General features: G+C 37.0%; 1 protein-coding gene across 2 annotated transcripts in view; it reads right to left on the minus strand.

Annotated features, from left to right (window-relative positions):
- Nucleotides 1–25119, minus strand: part of BAIAP3 (BAI1 associated protein 3) — a 2552914-nt gene that overhangs the window by 328689 nt on the left and 2199106 nt on the right. The gene's annotated exons all lie outside the window — the stretch shown is intronic.

Consider the following 25119-nt stretch of genomic DNA (forward strand, 5'->3'; position numbering starts at 1 on the left):
TTTATCACCACGCTAAGATTAAACCAACATGCTTTTCTAGCCCTAAACCACATTGTTTTGCTAAAACACATTATCACTAATTAATTCTTCAAGTCTTCTCCTTAATACCTTCATTATCCATTAAAAATCCTCATGCCTTCTCCTCAGAACCTTCCCCCTAACCTCGTACCTAACTGATTGAAGACTAATTGGCTCACACTTTCCTGCATTTTCTTTTTTTTGTAAATGATACTGCCACCACCTTCTAGTCAATCTTTTGGAATTATTCCATCACTAAGTGAAAAACTCAATGAAGTTTGCAAGAACTCACAAAGCACACAGTGTTTAACTATCTTCACCTTTAACCTTTGAATTAATTTTTAGCCTTTTCCCTTAAAGATTTACATTTCTCAAAACAACACCCTCAAAATGGTTTATTTTCCAAATGAACAATTATTTCCCCTTCATTAAGCACAAAAATAAAATATTCCCTTGATGTCTTCTTTGTCCTTGGTCTGTGATATCCCCAGTTTTGGTTCCCCTTTCTATGCTTATGACATATCTCATTCTCCTGTATCTAAAAAAAATCCTACTGTTATCATATATGTCCTGGTAGTACACTTTTTATTGTAACTTGCTGTCTCCCTTAAATCAGGTTATCTATATATGCTTACATGGGGTTCCAGGCTGAAATATGCAGTGACAAAACCGTGAGCGATATGATCTGCATATTTAGATTGAGCAGGGGTGTCTTGTGATACTGCCTGCTGGGCTGCTGGGCTACAACCCCCCCCCCATTAAAAAATGTATGATTTTTACTTTCTCTTTTATATTTTTTATTAACCTTCCAAGTTTAATTTCAAATAAAAATACAAATCAAAATGAACTTACTGTTTGCCAGGGTGACTCTACAGCTATGCCACACTAAGGAAAAGGCAATCTTGCCTTATACAGTTCTACCTGCCTTTGGCAGAAGGCAGAATTATGATAAAAAAGTGGCTCAATGATCTGCTGTATGAAACAACAAAGAGCCATCTCTATTGGCTCAGACCTCCTCAGTAATGGCTTAGTTTTTAAGTATTAGCATGGGAGACAGTGCTTTTATTTATTTATTTGTTTACTTTAACTCGTCCTTCTTTTGTCACTTTACAAGTATGCAGTAATATAAGTAATACATTATAACTGAGTGTGGATGTAAGTGTGTGTGCGTGGATGTATGTATGTGCATGTGTGGGGCATAAATGTTCTGAACTGTCTACAATTTCACAAAATATTCTATGGTCTGTTCCTACAAAAAGTTTGTGTTTTTCTGGATAATCAGTGAGGAATGCAGTTACTTTTAACTAATGACAGAGACGGAGTTTCAGACAGAAAAAAAAAATCATTCTAATACAACACGTTATTCTATCATCTTTATAAGTTTGTAAGGAAATATATGCCCCTGCATTTGGTATTTTGCCTGCTTGCTTCTTGAGGTTAAAAGCTGGGATAGATATGGAAGAGGAGGGGGTAACATGCAATGAGTTGCAATCGGTATGCTGGCAGAAGTTGAGAAGAAACATTCTTGTGTGGCAGTTAATTTGCATATTTATTCAGTTATTTCATCAGTGTACAGTCACAACTATACAAGTGGTTGTAATTAATGGTAATCACATCATGTGTGTGTGTGTGTGTGTGTGTGTGTGTGTGTATGTGTGTGTATAACATATGTATGAGTGTGGGGCATAAATATTGTCATCTCTCTTTGATTTCATAGAATGTGCCTGGTTTTGCCTCACATTTTAGTCTTTCCGTTGTAATATTTATGGTTTCTCTGGCAAATCAGTAAGGATCGCAATCAGTAAATAATGCCAGACATTTGAATTTAAACTTATTAGTCTTCTGGAAAAGCATAGTAATACAAAACCTATTATTCTAGCAACTTTATAATTTAATAACATTAAAATATGTCCCAGATTTTGGTCCTTTGTCCTGCAATATTTTATAGCTGTCTCCTTAATCATTGCATTAAGAAGTTGAGGGGTATGTGTGGGAGGTTGAAGTGGCTTGAGCAATGTTTTCTGACAGCAATGAGACTTTAGTATGTATTCCTGTGTGGTAGTTACTTATGCATTTATTCATTCATTTGCAAACTTTTAAGGTGATGGTCATGTATGTGTGCATGAGTGTGTGTGTGTGTGTGTGTGTGTGTGTGTGTGTGTGTGTGTGTGTGTGTGTGTGTGTGTGTGTGCGTGTGTGTGTGTGTGTGTGTGTGTGTGTGTATCTACGTATGTATGTATGTATGTATGCATGTATGAGCAGGTGCAGGGAGGTTTCAGTAGGTTGCAAAGTGTATACTTTTGACAGCAGCATGTATTAGTTAAATATTTCTAATAGTTATTCATTCATTTTATCCTAATCAGACATCTGAAGTGTACACAGCCATATAATTTGTTGTAATTGGTGGGGGCATGTGTGTATTTCGTTAAAATAAATTACTGTGACCAACTGTTATTTTTACTGTATTACTATATTATATCTGAGGTGAATGCAGTCAATACACTTGTTTTAATTTATAGGTATGGGGGCTGTTGGTGAATACAAGTGACTGACCCTGTCACCATTTCGTCAATGTATGTAGTCATTATGTTGGTTTTACATAACTAATATGAATTTATGTGAAACCAGCTGGAATAATTTATCGTGTCTTTTTTAACACATTTAGAAGTCCAAGTTATGCACTGTGAATAAAGTTGTATAAATAATGAGTTTGGAGGTTGTCTGTGATGAAAATGACTGTGTGTGTTAGGGTGAGAGGGACAGGGATCACAGTGTATCTAAAAGTAACAAGTTGGCCATAATTTTGTTTAACTCTGCGCCACAAACATCAGCAGTGTACAGAATACGTCTGTGGTAGTGAGGGACAGGGATCACAGTGTATCTAAAAGTAACAAGTTGGCCATAATTTTGTTTTAACTCTCCGCCACAAACATCAGCAGTGTACAGAATACGTCTGCGGTAGTCTGGGCAGGATGCGTACAAAAGCAACTCATCGCTGACACAGAAGCACAGTGAGCAACAGTGCCAGCTCACAGGGCTTAGTTCTGTGGTTGTGTTTGCAGCTGTGATTCCTTCTGCATGGAGTCTATATGCACTACATACCTTTGTGGGTTTATCTAGGTGCTCTGGTTTCCTCCCCCAGCTGTACAATGTGTGCCATTGGCCATTTGTACTTTTACTTTCATCCCAGTCTAACATCAGAGGGGTACACAAATGGTAGCTATCTTGTTTTTGAGGCGTGGTCAGGAAGACACTTTGTTCATATAGGATTCATACATCTTTACAAACAGTTTTCACACCCTACCTGCAGATCCAATCCTCCATGGCAGCTAAGTTGGCCTGATTCTGTCCTCTGCAGCAGCCCGATCACCTGTCTGTCCTCCATAGCAGCCTGCACAGGCTGTTCTGGGTTTCCCTGCAAGATGTGAATAGGCTGGAGCCTCCAGCCTGTGGGCGATGCAGTCTGGTATTCTGCTGGTCTGTGCGGTTGTCACCACATAGACTTCTGGGCTGGCAGGGCGGAGTTCCCTTCCTTCCCTATCCAGACTGCCTAATAGAGCAGTCTGGAGTTCAGGAACTAAGCACGCATGTGTGCGTGGAGTTCTGGACTGCCTAACACAGCAGTCAGGAACTAAGCACGCATGTGTGGAGTTCTGGGACTTGTAAATTTTTTATTTTCTACAGGGGGGACTCACAATTATTTTATTCTTTTTACAGGTGGGGGGGGGGTCTGCAGTCCTGCAGTCATATAGCACAAGCCACCCCTGTGACATCTACTCAATCCTCTATTTGCCCTCTTTCTGCCCTAGCCTCTCTTCTATCATATTTAAATACTCCCCAGCTAGGACACTACGCAGCTCAGACCAAAGATTGTTACAAATTTATAAACCTAAAACCAAAATAGGATGTCTACTCTATAACTATAACCCAGCCACATCCTGGAACCAACTTCCCTTAGAAATAAAGTCCCTTAACCATAGCAAGAGTTTCAAATTAGCTACCTGAAAATACCTAACTAAAAAATGGTTCCCCCCTGAAATTACCAAATACTCCTCCTCACTCCAAGTTTGTTCTCCCACCTCTTCCTTCCTTCATTTCATTCGTTCTTAATGCCCTCCCACTACTACTTTTCCTTCCTGTGTATCCTATCTATACTCAATCAGGCTGCTCCTAAATAGCTAACTTTAACCTGTCTGTCTTATTGGTCGCCTCCACTTTATTTCCTTATATTTTCATCCACCTTTTGTATATAAGCTTTCCAAACCCGAAAACAATTATTTAGGTATTATTCATTTAATATGTTATTGTAACCTGTTCATAATCTTTTGCTGACTGTAACTGATTTTTCTTAAATTCTATTCACTGAGGAGCTTTTCTCCCTGGGTCTCTGCTGAAAATGAGCCAAAAGCTCAGTCAGATTAACCCGGTTAACAAATGTAAAATAAATAAAATAAATAAATAAATAAATATCCACACCCCTAACCTTGATCCTTAGGCTACGTCTTGTTTTTTTAGCTTAACTTATCTCTTGATTTTTTTCTTCAGAAAGGAATATAAAAAGAACTGTCTGCAGTCTTTTCTTGAGAAACTGTTATTTTAGCAAGGTCAACATTCAGTGAAAGAATTTTTGTTTCTGCTTTTTTAAAATGTATGCATAAATGAAACATCATTTCCAGGCTTATTTTATTCTTTAGCCTGTTTAATGTCTAATAACTACTGTACAATGAAAAACCCTGATCTAACAGAAGTTTTTTTGTGGCTGTTTTTATAAATGCTTGAATTAATTATTTAATATTATTTAATTTAATTTGCATGGTCTTTTTTTTAATAAATGGTTAACACTTTCAATAAATGAAGCTGCATGAAGTTGATACAAAGGGCTGTTTGGCAGATTCCAATGAAATCCTAGTAGAGCAGACAGATGGGTTAAATCCTTAATAATGAATTATTTGTGAAGACAGTTGGTGTTCTTGTAATTTATGGTTAATGATGTTTCAGATACACACTGATTATTTTGCACAACTATTAAATGAAAATTAGAAGGTATATGTAGTCCCATAATCCTAAGACATTTGCTACTTTTTATGATTTTTCACACACACACACACACACACACACACACACACACACAGAAACACACTATTCTTTTCTTACTGAATTTGATCAACATGGTTTTGCACTTACCATGTAAGTCAGGCAGCTTGGTAGTTCATATGAGAAAAGGCAGACTTTAGCAGCTCTAATACTTAGATCGTATAACATTATAAGAGAGAGACAATAGTATACCAAACACTGAATTTGAAATGGAGGGAATGGCTTCTCTAAAAGTGTGTGCAGCACTCTAGGAAAGCAAATGCCTAGCCTGTAACAGAGAGTGATGGTTGCTAAATTACCAAGTAGGGTGTTGTGAGGGTGAGGATGCTCATCCTCATAAACATTCAAGGTGGTGGTACAACCACAGAAAGCCTCAAGAGGGCAGAGGTGGTAGAAAAAAAAACAAAACAAAACAACTAAGTCATAATAATAAAAACATACATAGTATTTCTATATGGCACTCTTTTTACCCTGGTACCCAAAGAAACAGCCCTTCTGTTCCACTTTACCTATTGTTTGAAACTAGTGCAACTTAAGCAGCACATACTTTATGTAAACATTTGAAAACACAGTGCAGCAAAATTAGGAAAATACCTTATATGTCTTTTTCAGACAAATACATTTCAGTATTACACAATGGACGTATTTTTTTTATAGAAATAGAAGTGTATTATAAATGTTTAAATGTTTTTTCTGAATAATGAACAGAGTCTCTTCCATTTGACTTCAAATACCAGTTTGGGCCTGAAGAATGCTAAGACAGAAGATAATTGATATAATGTATAGCAGTGGAATCACAGATAAGAAGGGACTATAATGAAAACTGTATCATTTAAAACGATGGATTACATTTTTAGGACATTACATTACTTATTATACATGTTATGTGTTTTTTCATAACTTTTGTTTTATTCAATTAGCTTCTGTTGGCCAGGTTATTCCTATCAGGCTAGTGTCTCTTTTCAGGGGAGACTCAAGGTCGTACTTTATACTATTACAGGAAATTTGGCCAAGGTATCCTCTTTTCAACAGGTGCCCTATTTATTTATATTAATCTTTTATATTCCCCTGAACTATCACCATCAAGCAGATGGCGTCTCGCTTTAAAGTCTCACCTGTAGGATATTTTATGTTTACTAGTCTAAATTCTTTTTGTTTTGTAAAGCACTTTTGTGATGAAACAGTTACATAAATGAATCTCTCAGATAAGGAGTTTCTAGATGCTCACATTTTTACAGTACTGTTCAATATGCTGAAATGGCACAATTATAAACAGAATGAAAACAAATGTAATGCATTTATTGCTGGAATTTGAAGTCAAACTTTGAACACCATTTATTCTACCTGCCAGCTATGCCAAACATGTAAGTGAAAACCTTGGAGGAAAACAATTAACTGATTCTGAGTTAAATAGTGTTTTATTTTCTTTCTTTTTATACTTTTTACAAGTTCATTTGACACTTAATACTAAGACCCTGTGTAAAAAAGGTACTCCCAACTGAGGCTGAGCCTTTTATTTATTGTCACAAATGGCATGGCAATGGGCAGACCAAGTTGAGAAAGGTATGGTTAGGAGTGTGGCTTTGGTCCATTGTTTGCCTTAAACAGGAAGGACGGTTTACTTTAAAAATACTGACCGCAGAGAACGGGAAGAGCAGATTACAGTTAAACCAACCTCTGATCTCGGATTTAGTAAGTTGTACGAGGAAATGACAAAGGATGTCACCAAATGGGGAGGGAAGCATGCATATGTTCAGTCTGACAGACCACTGCCACTCTAAAGAACACTTTGATTCACAAAATGCAACAAATCCTGAAATTAATCATCATTTTATTTTTTGACTGAAAGTAACATAACAATGCTGAAGAAAAATGTATTTCATGAATATACATTAATTCATTAAAGTTGAAATGGTTATATGCCTCAGGGTACAGAAGAGTACAAGGCAGAATAGCACAACTTTTATTTTAAGCTTTTAATTAACATTCTAAATGGTTAATATTTTAAGGCTATTTAAGAAAGTTTCATCATAAACATTATTGTTACTTTTTTCTACTTTTGACAGATTCTGCATGCATTGGCAATGTTTGTGTATAGCCCCAGGTCAGGTGGGTTCAAAGTGAATCATATTTGTTTTATATTTATGTGCAATGTTCATATGGTTTTGAAATCTGCTTGACTCTTGTTTTTCATTCTTTTTAAGTGGCTAATACACATACTAAACACGAGTTCTTTTTTACTAGTGACGTGAATAGTTTTCTAGGTAATCGACTTGCTTTGAAAAACAACACTTTCAGTTTACTTTTAAGTTCATTAGTTCATGACTCAAGGAACTGTAATTCAACAAAATATGTATCTCTGTAAATACATGTAGAGCCACACAATATGTATTTTGAAACTGTAGTAATCAAATAAGGGTTATATGGAGTTCACTGCCTTAATACCTTTAAATATTGACATTTGTGGCTCTTGTGTTCAGTGTAATATTTGTTCTAAAACTGAACTCAAAGAAAGGCAGGGATATAGCCTGTATCCAGAAAAGTTGTGTTCAACTGGATCTCTTGCTTTAAAGGGCTGCAAATGAAAATTTACATTAAATTATATTCCTGCACAAGTTTTCACAGTGAAACTAAAGGCTAAAACATCCACAGCACATGTATAGTCACTCACGGATTTTGCAACATGCTGGTCAGAAAATAATAAATTCACGCATGGAGAACATACTGTCCTTTCTGGAGTCAGTCACAGTAATCCAGCTGAAAGACTGCCCTCAGAAGAAACAGAGATCAGCAATAGACTGAGAGTAACAATGAAGGAAAAAAATAAATGCCATATATGTATGCTTAGGTACCTATATGATGATGAGAACACTCCAGCAATGGGTAGAGAAAGACACTGGGAATATGACGTGTTATAGTAAAACAGGTTATAAACTGGCCAACAGAGGCATCACCAAGAGGCAACGTCCAAATTTAAGCTGACTTTCTAGCATCCCAGATTTCACTACAGCCATAAAAAGAAGCAGTTATTTATAATATGTGAAAGCTTGGTGCATTTTAATCTAAAGACAGTACAAACAAGTAGCATCAATGTCGAGAGGGAATATCAACGCTGCATGGTCTGGTGACCACACTGTTACATTACACTTTATATTTTTGAGATAGCAGGAAAAAGCAAGATATCTATCTAGTCATCTCTATTTTAGTTGTCCTTCATATACTCATTTTAGCCCACCATCCATTCCAGGCCTTCTTTAAGGCCTTTGTAATCGTACAGTCCACTACTGGCTCAAGTAACCATGAATCTACTACTCTTTCTATGAAAACATGCTTACTTATATCCACGTTGAACTTTATTCTCTTGATCTGGTAGTTACACCTCATTGTCCCTCCATCTTTCTTCTTGAGGTGCACTCTGTCATCACACTATAACCTATATGTTGTGTGCACCCATATCATATCTTTCCTTTCTTATTTAAAATCAGGAGAAATGTTATTTCCATAATCCATTCTCATGCCTCTGGATCCTGTTTCCTTTATTACTCTGGTAGCCTTTCTTTCTATTTTGTTTTCTTGGCTAGCTTGATATCCTTAACATTATATGGTAAGATAACTACAACTGAACAAAGGCTTAGGGAGGCATAACATGTCTTCTGTGTTCCTAGAGTCTCTTATCCAGCACTCAGCTCTACATCTTAACGGCTTTGTCTGCAGCTTTCTCAGTTTGTACTAGCTGGTGATAGTATAAAAGAGGGCTATTACATTAAAAGTTCGTACATGCAATGCCCTTTCCTTCATATGAATGACCTCTTCAAAATTGCATTCTTTTTTCTTCTTGTCTAGTTCTTTTTGCTTCTCTGTATCTGTTTATATCTGTTCATATGCTCCTCTTATCTTTACATACAGGATTTTTGTTCCCTGTACACATCACCAGTCTCCCATTTTGATCTTAGTTTTTTTGCCTTAGCATACTCTGGCTTTATATAGGCTAACACTTTGGTTTTTGTTTGCTTACTTAATGTCTTCTTCCTATTTGGTGAACCATACTGTTGCATGGTTACTGTCAGGCAGGGATACATTTACTTCTCAGTCTTGAACCCCTCTTCTTGCCAAGTACAATGCACAATATATTATTTTTTCATGTAGTATTGGAATTAGTTTTTCTTGCTCTATTACCGATAATATATCTCATTTGGATGTTGGAAAGTACTAATCTGCTTTTGTGAGTTTAAAGTTTCGGTCTTAGTAACATTCTTTTTCCTGTGTCAAGACCTTATCTATTCCTTTAGCTGTATATTATCCTCCCTTTTGGTATATGGTGGTGGATATATTTCATATTTCCACTAACTCTCACCTTTCTTTCACACTTGTCTAACTGATAAGGTATTACATTTTGAAAGTCTAAAGTCCCTTTCATCCTTGCTCTCTTGTCCTCAGGTACCTTACAATTTATGGTCGACCTATGTAGACTGCAACAGTTGCAGGAACAGTGCTATACATACTAGCAGAACCTCATCTTGTTAGTAGTTTGCTATATTAAGTCACAAAGAATCTTACTAGCTATATTGATGCCCTGGGCATAAATCACGTTCATGCAAGTTGGAGAAGATGAACTTCCACGAATTACTCAAGACAGGCTGCAACGCAAGAGAAGCTGTGAACATGAGAGATGAAATAATTATTCTGACTCTGCTGGTGAAACATCATACTGTGAGTGCTGCAGGTATTTGTGTCAGGAGGAACTGTAAGAGCCTATTCTTTCTTCCCTGTTCACTTCAGATCACACCATGTAATGTTTTAGACATTTAACCACAAGTTTGTTCTGCTGGAATCTGGCGGAACTACACAATGAAAATCCTACTTAAAAACACTGAGATGGTAACATTCCTTCCAGTGCATTGCTTATTGAACTCTGCACCCAGGGGGTTGATTAATCAAAAGAACTCAGCTATTTAAAAAATGACACACCAGGCTGCAATTCCAAGGTTTCAGCTTTGCCACTTAAAGAACAAATTTGATTTTGTTGGTGTAACTTTAGAGATTTTCCCTACAGCTACCCAGTTGTTTAATGATCCACTATTCAAGTAAGTAATTCTTTTCTTCTGATTTTCTAATGCCAGACAGATATGAAGATCAATTTAAAATCTTTTAAAATTCTTTTGTTCCAAACCACCTGATGGAAAAACACGGAAATCATTTAGACTGTTATTACTCTGTTTGTGTCATTTTGAATCATGCCAGTGAACATGAATAGTTTTCTGTCCTGGTACTACAGCTGGTCAGCATGTGCTGAATTTGTAACCAGCTGAGCAATGCTTTTATGTACAAATCTTTAACTTCTCTTTTAGTTAATGTCTATGCAGTACCACTTTAAAGTTTTAGTTTATATGTATTCAAGTCTGATTGTGAACTGCACTTCACAGCATAATAGAGGACCGTTAACTTACATTTTCTTGTATTTTAGGAGAAAGAACCAGATAAGATCTCCTACTGATATTTCCAAACAAAAGTTACCATTATTTTGCTAAATTATAGTCAATATTTTTTTTCTTAAAGCTAGATGGTGATCCTTTACCTGGAAAGTCTTAAAAAATGACAATTATGCCCCTACTGTACAAGAATCCTTCAATAACTGAACTGCATATATATTTTTATATTTAGATGTTTACTTACTTCTCACTTGACAGAGTAGAGAATGAAAGATACAAAATTATTTTCACTAACATTACTCTGTTTAAACTACTACTTTCATTTGCAACAGTGAACCTTATTTATGCTGTTTTATATGCTGCAAACAAATGTATGCAATATATGGGAAATGAATATTTTCTTTATAGTACATTAGAAATTAATACAATTCTTATGCAACAAAGCATATAAGATATTCCCACCACATGAGGCTTGGAAATATGTGTAGTAGAACAGAAAGAATGTAGAAGTATTACTTTACATGTGAACTCCTTATCATATAATGTTAGAAGGTCCTGGGCATGAACCATCTTCTCTTCTACCTTCGCACAAAAGTACCTTAATTTAACATCCATGATAAAGTCTTCAAGAACAGTCACATGCTTGGTTTGATAAAAAAGCAGTGTCCCCATTACATCTCAGACTTTAGGCAGGATTCACATAGGTCATAAGTCCATAGCATACAATTGAGGAGAGTCATGCAGACATGACTTTAAATGGAAACAGCAAATGGCCAAAAGGCCTGAAATATGGCTACATATATCTGACAAAAATTTAAAATCATCCCAGGATGTGCTTTACTATAATGGGTAAAATCAAATGAAAATGTTGGGACAGGTGTCTGGAAAACTCCTGTTTAGAAAAAGAACTATTTTGTCATCCAGGAGTAAGAAAAGTATTAGTCATTCAAACCTTCAGTAGATAGTTCTGCATATGGGCAGTGTAAGTACTCTGTGAGCAGTTCTGTATGGACTAATTCTATATTCATTCATTTTGTAATTACCTGCTAAAACCAGTTCATGGTAATGATGGCTGAATCCCATCCCTGCACTCAGTGCAAATAAAGCAGAAAATCTAGACCTAGATGGAACACCAACTCATTTCAAACAATTTATTTTAGTCATTTATTAACTGGATAAAACCCAGTAAAGTCAAATGTCTTTACAGAGGGACTCAGGAGCATTATTTGGGTTAAGGGATTTCTTGTTCAGACAGGTAAAATTTTCAAGCTGAGACAGAAAGAATCAAATCCAGGGCTACAGGATAAAGCTAATTAGTGGCTTTTGGCCTTAACTTTCTGCACTCTTCAGCAAGGCTGTTGATTAATAACTAATGTCCCTGAATTATTATCCAATTAAAAACAAGTACATATATGGGTGATTTCAGTTAGAGTAAATGCAGGATTTGAGTCAGAAACCTTTCAAGGACATCTTGCTATTTTGTAAAGAATATGACACATACACAAACAATAGTAATAATCTGTTTGCAAAAAAAAAAATAAAAATAAAGCTTTCAAGAACTCACAGCTCTGAAGCTGAATTCAAATCAAATCATGGTAAGGTAAAGTTGTATAACACAACTACGTGACTGCAAGATTGTACCACATCATGGATTGTTAGAAGTAAGAAATTGAATAAGATCAACAAAGCACCCAATTCATGTCAGATTGTTCAAAATACAGACTATAAGTGGACATGTAAAGGGCTGGCATAGCAATCAGGTATTCATGTTTTAACAGAGGAATGCTGGACAGTGTAAATCACAAGGACTGGCTTCTTGAACCCTACAGTAACTGAGACGTGGCAACCATGCTGACAACTGCAGTGATCCACCTTAGACTGACAGAGCTCAAAAAGGCAAGAGTTCTGCAGGCTGAGCCATTGTAGAATCAGGTCAACTTGGTCACAATAAAACGTAATTAGCATGTTCTTGGGTTAGCAAGCCTAAAGTGGACACATTCTGGTGTATACAGTCTGACTATTGATCAAACCAAGCTTGGCAAAAAAGTTCTAAATAGCTTTCAGATAAGCAAAGGCATCATCTTGATTCATTTTGGTGTGTTCCTAACTTCTATATGCAACACATTACTTCACTATAAGAAGTGTGGTCCCTATTGGCCACGGCTGATATATACTCAATTCACTAAGAACAAGGTTAGATTTCTGATTTACCAGTAACTTCTCCAGTCCTTGCAATCACAGTGTATTCCTTCAGTACTGAGGAGCGGCATATGCACTGCATGTCAAAGGGGTGCATGCCAAAGAAAAGTATTAAACAGTTTCATAATTTTTTTAATTTACAATATATATTTTTTTGTAATTAAAAATATAACACCTGACTCCATGACAGATAGGAAACCAAGTGACTATGTACGTTTTTCCGTTAATTCTGAAGAAGTCGGCATGTCACCAACGAAAAGCCTGTGAATTGAGCGTAAATAAAGAGTCGTGTTATGGATTATATTCTTTGCATCTTGGACATTGAATTCAGCAGCTGTGCAATATAGAGTGTCTCGCTAGTTCGGAACGCATCCTGTTTTGTGTTTATTTTGTTTTTTTACGTTGATTTTGGTTTGTGGGACTATGTACAATTAGCAGCCCTAACACTGGAGGAGCCAGACAGAAAGGGAGAGGAGTAAAGTTTTGTTTATCCCTTCTGGGGTGGCATACAGGGTATTTGCAGTATCACTGCTGGAGACTGTGGAAACCATTGCCTGTGCTCAGCACTGGTCGATGGAGTTGATTTATGGCTATTTTCTCTGCAGAAATGATGGAATGTCCATTAAGAACAGCTCCTTGCACTACAGAGTATGAAAAGGATGCAGGGCTGTAGCACAAAAACACAAACAACCAAGATGGCTGCCTTAATGATGATGCCTTCCTGTTGACTGTCACCCTGAAATCGGGAATGAATGGAACAATTAGACAGGAGTGCGCTAATAATCAATGGGAGCAAAGTGTGGCAAATATAAAAATGAAAATCTATAGTTATGTTTTCATAGCTCTTTGTAAATGTGCTTTCTATTTTTGTGGATTCAGCTCAAAATACTTCATTCCAGTTCTAAGGGAAAAGTATCAAGGATATAGATTTAAATATTAATCCCATCTGCCTCAATGCTCTACTTTTTTATGAAATTCACATGCTGTTCTAAGGAGAAATTTGAAGTAGTTAAAAGCTGTAAAGCTTTAAATCTGTATATTTCTTCAAAGGTAGAAACATCCAATATTAATGAATGTTTTATTGTAGGCCTACTGAAACATATCACTTAGAATTTTTTGGCTAAAGAGAAGTCCTAGTTTTCTTTGCCAGTCTGAGAAGTTATGCCAAAACCCAATAATAACAAAACAATCATTTCTGAATGTTGTTATATATCCTAGCTTATAATTAATAGAGTACTTGGTAATCCAACATAATTTGTTAATGAGACTGGTGGAAAATACAAGTTTGAATAAGAACGGTCCTAATACTGAACCCTGAGGTGCGCCAAGGGATCTCAGTAGCTATTCCAAGGTGATTCCTCATAGTTCATGCACCGAGTATGATTCAGCTAGCTAATTATTAACTTAGTTTGTCAGATATGGATTGAATTTCTAGCTAGTTAGTGGAAGGTGGGCTGAAGAATGAGGAGGGTATCAAAGGCTTTGGGTTCTATCCAGATAACTCCATGGCTAGGTCTTAAGTCTAGTGCAAGGCTGATTTGGTCATAAAATTCAGCTAAATTCTGAAACTACACTTCTCAGCAGTGAAGTCATAATGTTATAGATCAATATATTTTGAATTGTTATCATGATTCATTAAAATTAAATCAAACATCCCTCAAAATATTTACCTAGTAATCATGTTTAACTGACTGGTCTGTAAATTTGCACACCATATTTGATTCTCATTTTGAAGACTGGGGTGATGGTAGATTCCTTCCATGCTATAGGTACTATACCATTCTTTAAAATTCTTAATGATTATATGTAGAAGTGACATAGTTTCTTTTGAAATTTTGATAAAAGTGTAGCTCGAATATTGTTTGATCCCATTGATGTTTTGTTACCTATTTTTAAGTCAGCTGGAAATTAAAACAAATGTTACAGTGAGATAAGTGTCATTATCAGAAGGTAAATACACACACACACACACACACACACACACACACACACACACACACACACACACACACACACACACACACACACACACACACACACACAGTGTCATCTGGATCAGTGCTGGGCACTCTGGGTATTTCTTAAATTGTTGGAAACAACATTTTTTTCTTATATACAATTTAATTGCATTCATCCTTCACCAGTAAGGCAATGTACTATCTTTGGAGCAATGAATGGTCTTAGAAGAGGCAATTGCAGCTGAGTCAATTAAAGTTGTTTTGTTTTTCAAATTTTTGATATATGGCATCATTTTTAGGTGTACCGTCATCTAACCACTTTGTATTGTGTAGTGAATTTAAAATTATTACACAATTTATTACTTTAAATTCATATTTCTGTCGTGATTGGTAGAGGTTTCATGTGGGCGGTAAGTATATTGAAGATCAAATGGGGAAGGTGCTTATTTTTAGTTTGTTCATTATTTGGCAAAATCATCTTCTTCCAGCAGGCAGTATTCTGCATTTTCACAAAAAATTGTATCTCTTGACAGTATACCATAAATGCCATAGTTGCTATTTTAAGATATCTATTCCATCAGATGAGCTCTTGCTGATCTTTAAAGTCACCTTCTGAAGTAGAGGTAGCCATTTTTGCTATTTACTTTATAAAGGACCATTATAAACCACAAAATGCTGAATTATGCAAGATTTTGATTTCAGTTGCTGAAAATGGGACTGTCATCCAGTCAACAACTTTCTTTGACTGGGTGAAATAAATTAAATAACAGCTCAGGCTGTTTTTTTAAGTTTCTATTAAGCACTGTTTTACTTATTTATTTATTTATTTTTTAAATTCTTAAGCAGTTAACAAGGATTTTGCTGGCACTGAACTTGTATGAACTGTGGATACAGTTAGGGTTCATAATTATGCAGGCAGGGAGTAGGAAAGAGTTTTTTTTGTAGCATTTCTGGCTCACTTTAGCTGACAATTAGCTGCATCACTCCTTGTCCATAGGGTCTACTTCCAGGGCCACTCCTTGTCCACAGGATCTACTTCCAGGGCCACTCCTTGTCCATAGGGTCTACTTCCAGGGCCACTCCTTGTCCATATTGTCTACTGAACCCAACTAACCTTCTCCAGACTAATTTTGACTTACATTTAGGCTGGTGGGGTGATTGAGGGATCTTGGGACAGTGTCATACCCGTCTATATTATCTTGTTGAAAGATGACAATATTGAACGGCATAAACATCGAAAATGCTGTGCATCGAAACTGTTCTTGTGGGGGGCTGCACCTCCCACACCCCCCGCTAATTATATATACCAACTCCAAGATCACACTACAGTGAGGAAAGAGCAAAATTTCTCATCCCCACTGTACCATGATCCCGCAACAACACTCGATGTACGGCATTTACGACATTATTGCCGTTCGATATTTTCAACATGCGATAAGGTGAAGTAGACCCTGTCATACTGCTGTTGAGGTTTGTTTTCTCCTAAGATCTCACACCCTGTTTCCCTGCCTTGTCCCCGGGAGATGTGCAAAGGGCTATGGTGGCATATCATCTACCCTTCATGCAGATCAACCACAGCCATGACATCTGAAGACAATGACCCTCATGCAGCCCCAGCTTGTACTAGGGATCTTTCTTGAGGTGTGCCCATGTGAATGGATCCCTCACTCCAAGGATGTGCACACCTGTCCTCCTTGCCTGCCCAGTCAAGCACATGAACTGCTGCTGCTCAAACTCTGCTCTGCTGGTTTATTGTCAAGGCTTTATTCCTGTATGCCACCAGTGAAGGGAAGGTTTGGGCTGTGATGTAAGTAGGCTTTATCCTTAGTATAGTTCAGTAAGGGGCTTTGGGGGGTATCTTATGTCATAAATGTCATATCTTTCATTTGTTTCTTCCATAAACCCAGAATGTCTAGAGATGCCAATAAATGAAAACATTGAAAACTAATGCCCGAGACACAAAAGGGTGAAAAATTAAATTGTGTTTTTTTGCATACGCAAGCTCTCTTACTTATGTGTACATCAACTCCATGATCGCACAAACATGAAGAAGAGAGAAATCTCCAGAAATAAACAGCAGCATAGATAGTGTGGTGTGAGAGGGGTACCCACCCATGCCACAGAGTGTTGGGGGGCATGATTAGCCGGTCCTGATCTCTCTTTAATGCAATACCAGATTTTAAAAGCTGGTATTCCATTTGTGGTCAAACCTGAGCACTGTAGTGCAATATGTGTGGTATAAACTGTAAAGACTACTTGCTACATTGCAGCAAGCAGTTTGCTACAGTTTAAAAGTAATTTATTTTTTTTATTACTAAAACCTGAGTGCTGTAGTGCTCCATTAAGGCAGGGTACAAACTGTCGATACTGTTTGCTACATTTGTAGCAAGCAATTTCCTGCAGTTTAAAAAGAAGAAGATGTGCACTTTTTTGTTTTGTCAACTGCAACATGAGTGCTGCAATGCTCTATGCAGGCAGGGTAGTAACTGTAACAGCTGTTTGCTACATTTGTAGCAAGTAGTTTGCTACAGTTAAAAAGGAAGAAGAAGAAGACTACATTTTTTGCTGTTTTAACTGAAACATGAGCACTGCAGCACTTGTATAAACTCTAGCAACTGTTTGGTTTTTTTTTCATTTAAACATGTTGAAGGACGATTGAGGGCAGGGCACAGAAATGGGACCTGAATGGCTGTGATGGGGGTATGTGTCTTGGATCTATATCATTTGAGTGAACGCTTAATTGAGCAAATTGCTGTTTGTCGAACTGTATTAAGCAAAAGCTCAATTAACTGAATGCTCGGTTAAGCAAATTTTTTCCCAGGGAAAGGATGTGGTTGGCCATCATTGGGAATTTACTTTTTTCTCCATTGTAGTGGGATCTTGGGGTTGGTATATTTAGTTAGGGATGTGGGGGGGGGGGGCAAATCCCCCCACTTTGCAGCATTTTAGATTTACTTTTGTTTGTTCCAATCAGTGGGTGTGCAGCTGTTTTTTTTTCCCTGGGAAACCTTTTGCTTAACCGAGCATTCGCTTAATTGAGCTTTCACTTAATACAGTCCGACAAATAGCGATTTGCATAATTAAGCATTTGTTCAAGTGATATAGATAGACCCGTGTGTCTTACATCTGTTTTATTTTTTTTTGCTCTTCAATGGTAGAGCTTGGGACGATGGTTGAGCCAGCTAAGTTTCTGAAAACAAAGGAATCAATGTTGATGCACATTTAGAAATCACACTGGCAGAGATTTCCTGTGAAAAACAGCAGTCAGGCTTGTGTTCCTTGGCATCATGTGATTTGGGTGGTTGATAGCCTAGGAATTTCATCTTAACCAACCATTGATATACCCTGCCAATTTTGGAGTCACAGTAAAATGTAATAATGTGCCTCCAAATGATCTCTTGCTGCTATTTAAAACTACATTTTTAAAATAGTTGTAGCCATTTTTTGCTATCACTTCACAAAAGACCATTATAAACAAAAAGCACAGAATTATGTTACACTTGTTGAAGTGAGAACATGCCATTGCATCAATAACAATTTAATTAGAAATGTTGTAAATGGGAATAAATAGAATAACTGTCACAGCGTGTTTTTTAATATTTTTATTTAAAACTGGCATTTGATTTATGTTTTGACAGCATACTTTACAACGTTTTTGCATGTTCTGTCCTTGTTTGAACTGCGGTTGCAGTTCTACTAATTAATTACTTAAAGAATGAATGAATTAATTGATTACTTGACCACAACATTGCCACTGTGGTCAGAAAGTCCTTCTATGTGGCACATCTCATTATTAAGGGTTTTGCATCCAGGAAGAAAGAGGTCATTGTCTCCCTCTACTCTTCCCTCATTAGGCCAATCATCAAGTACAATGCCCCATTTGGGATGTACATCATTAGACACCTGCAATAACTGGAGAGGCTGCAAAAGTACCTCACAAAGAGGAGCCTATGCCTTAAACACTTGTCCTATATGGACAGACTAAAACAACTCCAACTATTCTGTGTCTCATATCGCCCACTTAGAGGTGACCTCTGCTTGACTTACAAAGCCATGTCTGACCCAGCTCTGTTAGAAAAGCTACATCTAAATAAATCCCATTCCCTCTGCAACACATGCTCCAGAGACCTCAACCTCATTACTACAATCAACAGTACATGCTGGAGGGACAGGTTCATAACCCAGAGACTGTCCATGCTATGGAATAGATTTCCCATACATGCAAAGCAGAGCACCTCATTGGCCGTCTTCAAGAGAAATCTTGATGGGTGGATGGGAAATAGAAAATTCACTCCGGGGATCACTCCAGTGGCTCTACTCAACAGAAGCACTGGGAACTAAGGTTGGGTGGCACGATGCCAGGGTAATCCTATGGGCTAGGCTTGTAAAGGCGTTAGGGCCAGTAGCCTAGTACACACCTATGAACCTATAATAATTAATTAAATCAGGGTAGTAAAGACCAATATCCTACAGAGAAGGAGAAGATCAGTGTTGATATAGGTGGTCTTTGCCCTTTCACAGTGGCTGTGCAACTAAGGAAGTTAGTACTTTTCGCAGCATACCTTCCCTTCTGCTTTGAACCAGTCTCTACATCCTTCATATAACAAAAAATAAATAAATAAATTCTTCTTAAACTTAAACCTTGCTCTACTTCAGCAGATAACCTTTCTCTGAATATCTTAGACTATCCACAGCTGCCATAGCCTACCCCTTTAGAATTCTCATCAACAAATCCATCCTATAAAGTTATTTCCCTTCCCTATGAAAAAGTCCTGTATTATCCCATTGCATAAAGGGGGGAAACTCCACTGAAATGTAAAATTTCTGTACCATAGATATCTTGTCCCCTGTCAAATTCACTGGAAAAATGCATTCACAATCAGCTCCTTAATAATTTCCTCAGTAATAAACTGTTTACAAATACGTAGCTGGTCTGGGCAGTACCATAATTGTCTTACTATCCTTTACAGAAACTATAAATAAGGCTAGAGAATCTGGCAAAAAATTCATCTCAGCACTATTTCTTGATCTTTCAAAGGCCTTTGATACAGTCTGTCATCCCAAATTTCTCCTTCAGCTATCTAAACTTGGCATATCAACTTCCTCTTTCAAATGATTTACTAGCTACCTTTCCAGCAGAAAACAAGCAGTCAAATGGCAAGGCTCCTTTTCACCATACCTGCCTACCAAAACTGGCATTCCCCAGGGCTCCATCCTTGGTTCTATCCTCTTTAATTTATTTATTCATCAATGACCTGCACAATTCTACATGCTTAAGGCTTTCTTATTCAGTATGCTGAAGACTCTGCTATTATATGCTCTTCTAACTCTCTCTCACACCTCCAAATCATAACTCGTGAAGCCTTTACCTCTATTGAGACCTGGCTTAAAAATGTCCAACTCTTACTTAACCCCCCCCCCTCCAAAAAAAAACTTTTATTTACTCTTAAAACCAAAGTCCAGATATTAATAATCTCAAGATCATCTCCTGAAATAAGACATTAATTGCATTAGTTTCCCACACAAAATTATTAGGTGTAACCATCGACAACAACCTTAAATTTGACTTCCATATACAAAATAATACCAAAAAAAAAAAAAAAAAACACCAGACACTTGGAATGCTATATAGGCACAAATACTTCCTAAATAACCCCACCAAAACTGCCCTTATCACTACATACCTGCAACCCTCTCTCCTTTGTGGATCTCCTATTTCACCTATCTACAAGCCATACTGAAAGCTAAACTAGAAACTTACTACAACAAAATAACTAAATTTGCTACCAGTGCTCCATATCATACCTACCACTGCACTGCTCTTCATAGATTGCCTTAGGCTTCCTCAACAATTAAACTACCTCCATTTGGTAACAACTCACATTATTATTCATAAACCTACTACCTGTCCAGCCCTTAGCTCTATTCTCCACCTCTACAACCCAAAGGATCTCTCTTATCAGAAGATAAACAACTCCTGTCCCCATATAAACCTGAGAAACCAGTTGGTGAAAGCCTATAATCCTACAGAGTTGCAAAGAAAAAAATGGAATTCCTTGCCCTGCACCATGAGATCTGTTTCAAACATAGCTGCTTTTAAACAAATACTTAAAGAATTCCTATCCAAAATGGTTGTGTTCCTGCACCAGTCCTGGCTAACACCATTCACTCTATCTACCTTTTCTATCTTCCCTTCCTTACACATCGTCCTCAACCACTGTTCCTTTTGCCTTCGTTTTCTTCTTTTCTCTCCTTTTTTCATTTTTCTGCAGTACCCCCTTTTTTCATAGCTTTCCCATACTCTGATTAGTTCACTCCCTTTGTATCCATTCTCTACAGCTGCCATTTTCTTTCTCTTTCTCTCCATAACCCACCATTCCGCTTTTCCTCAGTTTCCCCACCTTTTCTTTTCCTTCTCTCTGATCTTACCCACATCTAATAATTATACTGATTTCCCATTCTCAGAGAGACAGATGTACATATATTTGAAAAAGATTCTCCAAAGATTCTGCCTAAACAATATTCAATATCTATATAGTCATTGCACGTTATCTGATTTCTTTTTTTATTTCATTACCATATTTTTGCATTCATTTTTGGTATATAATTTGTATGTATTTCTGTAATATCTTTATCTAAATGTTGTTGTTGTGTCTTTCGGCTTTTCCCGGTTAGGGGTCGCCAAAGCGGAACTCTGGTCCGCTAATGATTGGTAGTTGATTTTTACGTGCCGAGTTACCATATTTTGTAAATATTTGTATTTCTTTCTTATAAATATGGAGTTTTTCTCCCTGGGTCTCTACTGAAAATGGGTACGTTCTGGCCCAGTTGGACTTTCCTGGTAAATAAATAAATAAAATAATAGGATGTAAGGGGTGCAGGGGAGTTTGCACCCTGTAAAATTACACTTTCTTGTTTTTAATTGTATGTTTTGTTTATAAAAGTGCATTTTTTACAGTTGCATATGCCTTCAGTTGCATACTTTCTGTTTTAAAGGATTTGGTGGTAACCACCTCTTATCCCATTTCCGAAGCTGTCAGAATGTTACAGTACTATCTGCCAGCCTATACTGTTGACATATGGGGTCTATTCCTTTATGGTAAGAAACCCAAGAGACTTGGAGGAATTAAACCAACATAACATTTTGACAGTTACACGTAACTCTGTATGAATTGCATGAAGAGTCAGCTGAGGGCATATTGACGGTGCTCTGAAGACCACTTTTGGCTAACACCAAACATTGAATCAATATTCAAGGCTCCAGAGAGCACCCCAGCACTACCAGGCTATATGCCATACCATGCTTTCTGGCCCCAAAACTCAGAATGAACCACAAAAGGAGGGGGAGTATCCATATTTATCAAAAATACCCTCACCTCCAGGTTAGTGGCACTGCACGAAGCTTCGGAGACCAACCATGTGCAACTAACAATGGACAAAACTGCCTTTCGGTTTGTAGCCTGCTACAGACCACCCTCCCAAACACAGGAACCTCACTCGGCTTTCCTGAGAACACTGGAGAATATGAAGGTCTCTCCAAACACTATTACATTGGGTGACTTCAACTACCCAAACATCGAATGGGAAAACTACTCAAGCCCAAATACCCTCGCCCAACATACCTCTCAACCTTGAAACATCAAAAATCTGGACAAGGCCCATGAAAAATAGGTACAAATCTGTACGCTGTTTAACATAAAATTTGCATACATAATTATGTAGCCCCGCCCACTCCCGTGGAATTGTGGGATACCAACTTTCGTGCAAATTGAAGAACAGGCAAACAAAATATGGCACCAGAGTCACCCTGCAGCCATTCCCAATGTCCCTTTACCTGGCTATTTTGCCCCATTTACCATAAACACTGATGTGTGCATACTGCTTTACTACAATGATTATTTGGGTTTTAATTTTTACACTTTACAGCACAATGGACAAACACCAATAGACACCTGTTAAACTGTCTCACAATGAAATTAGATTTGGCATTAAAACTTCTCTACCCTTGAAACTCACATTCATTAAAATAGCATTGAAACATGCACCACATCCAAAGAAAATACATCTGGCCAGTGGTGGATAAAGATTACCTTTTGGGTTGTTTTCAAATCACTGGCCCCTTGCACACAAAACAAGAAACATACATGGCTTTAGTAAATTATATTCTTTGTATAATACAGCACACTTGTTAGAGCACATTTTAAATTTGTTTGAACATTTTTTCAGTAGGCAATGAAACAAAATGCATGAACCAGTAATAAAAAACTGCCCAATTCAGAACATTTCCATCATAAAAGTCTATTTACACACACACACACACACACACACACACACACACACACACCTCCTGTCAATCCCTGAGCTGCAGGGGCTATAAGACAAGTATAATGAGATACTAAATAGGAATTTGTGAGCTGTTATCTGCCTAGATTAATATAATGTCTGAGCTGCATCACACACTCTTCAGTCACAATCTTTGCTAAGACAGGAATCTCATAGTATAATGAGATACCACCAAATATAACCAGTCAGTCACAGAGGAATCTATGAGCTGTTAGCTGCCAGATTGAGTGCAGATCTCCATGAGTCACTTGTGTATTACTTACTGTAACTGCCTAATACACAAGCGAATCTAAGTCCAACCAAGCTGCACCTTCAATATTGATCACGCTGCAGCAGCCAGGATTAATGAAGTACTGTTGCCTGTTAGCAGAAGTCTTTTTCTTATCTCTGTGTGGGACACAGAGGGAATCTGCTAAGACAAAATATAACTTAGCCTAAGTAACCACTCACTCTGCCTAGATTAATACAAGGTGAGACACCACATGCAAGCAAGCTATTAAATTGTAATACACAAGTGAATCTAAGACCAACCAAGCTGCACTTTCAATATTAATCACATGGAGGAATCTGCTAAGATGAAATATAACTTAACCTAACCACTCACACTGCCTACTAGATTAATACAAAGTGGGACACACCACATGATGCAAGCAAGCTACCAAGCTCGTACGTGCCTACAAATGCACATTCAAATATAATTATAACAGAGTGGCCAGAATTAACGAATCACCACACATACACACATATGACCAGGAAGTAGACAGTGAGGAAGTTTGATTCTTAGGAAGAGGTTCATCCTAAGTGCAAAGAGGATCTCTGAGATGGAGATCTGGAGGGGAGCAGTACAGATTATAGTTTAAATCCTTAAATCTTTTGAAACACATAGAATATGCATATCACTTTACAGACTCCCTTTATTAAAACAAAATGCCATTTTTTTCTGGAAGTCAGATGAATAAACTGGTAAGTAAACTGTACTCTAAGCAACTAAAATCTGTTCACATGATGACCTCTTCTTGCACACTAAGACTCAGGATATAGCTAAACTAACACATCCAATACTGTCCCCGAAAAAGGCACCAGAGCCAGAAGAACTGATTCTTTAAAAACTTAAATCCAATTACTTTCAGAAAGTAGTCACAGGTCTATTGTAATAAGGAAGTCCATCATACTCTGCATATTACAGAACTTTTAGTTACCTACATCCAATAGTCTGAGCAGGAAACCTATAAACCTGCTTTTGTCATACCAATAAAACACATTGTATTCTTTTTTGATTATATGTTTATTTCTCTCACTTAAGAAAATGAGCACAGATAATGGAACTGATTAAACACATTATGGTCTAATGACCGTTATCATAAATTCTGCAAGGCTGAGAAAGTTGTTTTCTATCATTTTGATAATCTGCAGTTTAGATTTTGAGTTGAAAGGTAACTAGATCTTAACTGATAAAGGTGCACCATTAGCAACAGCATTATTGCATTGCAAATCCCCAATGTGATCCACAGAAAGACTCAAAAATACATCACATTTCTTAAAAAAGGACTTGTTTCATAACTATTATGACATTCATGTGAAGTGGATAAAGTAAGCGACTGGCAAGCACAAAGAACCAACGGCAAGAAATGCTGGTTAACGTATTTTAATAAAAACGTTTTCACTCTTGCTAGAGCAGGAGCTTCTTCAGACAATATTAAAAATACAAGAATGCTCGTTTTAAAAGCAACAGCTTGTGATGTCATTTCCTTCAAAAGGAAACACTTACGAACACTTTTAATAAAGAAGACAAGTAGTAAAATGATAAGATACTGACTATCTTTATACAACATCTTATCGCAAACAAAATCAAATGCATGTATTTAAAAATCATCTAACTAACGTTTATAAACATAATAATAAACTATTCTTTAAAAGAACCCAAAATAACAGCCATAATAAAGGGGGAATAATGAAAAGACAAAATGTATATATATATACAAGTGGGTGAACATATTTTATATATACTGATAAGTATATGTGTAAAGCATGTATAAAGCATATTAAACAAGAACAATTGTTCCAGTGATTATTTTAGG

Source organism: Protopterus annectens, chromosome 12.part0 (genome assembly GCF_019279795.1).
Source record: "Protopterus annectens isolate FY-2018-M chromosome 12.part0, PAN1.0, whole genome shotgun sequence".
NCBI classification, from domain to species: domain Eukaryota; kingdom Metazoa; phylum Chordata; order Ceratodontiformes; family Protopteridae; genus Protopterus; species Protopterus annectens.